The sequence below is a fragment of the Pteropus vampyrus genome, unplaced genomic scaffold (genome assembly GCF_000151845.1).
Source record: "Pteropus vampyrus isolate Shadow unplaced genomic scaffold, Pvam_2.0 Scaffold264, whole genome shotgun sequence".
NCBI lineage: Eukaryota > Metazoa > Chordata > Mammalia > Chiroptera > Pteropodidae > Pteropus > Pteropus vampyrus.
The window spans coordinates 1,053,112-1,053,806 of NW_011889045.1; positions in this window are offsets into that span (position 1 = coordinate 1,053,112).

Genomic DNA, 695 nt, shown 5'->3' on the forward strand with positions numbered 1-695 from the left:
TTAGGATTGCACCTGACAGATAGAAGCTCAGATATCAGATTATGAGGTCTCGGCTTACTTATTTGTCAAAATGTATTCTTGTTGCTCTTGTTACCTTTAAATTGTACTGTATGGCATGTCAGCTAAATTAAAACAATGCACATGAGAAGAGCTGTAAAGGCAAACATTCTCTGTGACACAAACGTCACTGCCACAGATGACCAAAATAATTTGATAAAACTTTTGGACATACGCGTACACAAGCGTATATCTGTGTGTGTGCATCTATTCACGGACATGCCTACACAAATCGACTGACAGAAAGCTAGGGCCGGAAGAAACAGAAAGGGTGAAACCATGTTTTTTCTACATATTGAAATAAAGCAAGTGAACACAAACGTATACTGGACTTATTGTGGTGATCATTGCACAAGATATAGAAATAGCAAATCATTAGGTTATATGCCAGAAACAAATATAATGCTATATGTCAATTATATCTCAATAGAAAAAACCAAGCAGGAGAAATCAAAAGTGATGCTGCCCGTGACACATTGTAGTCAAACCGAAGAAAGGACAAAAACAGAGAGGGGATCTCGGATGCAGCCAGAGAGAAACGACTCAGTGCGGTGACTCTCAAAGAGGTGAACTCTTCGTTTTCCACAACAAACCGTAAGTCACGAAGGCGGAGGGTCGACATATTTAAAGTGCTGAAA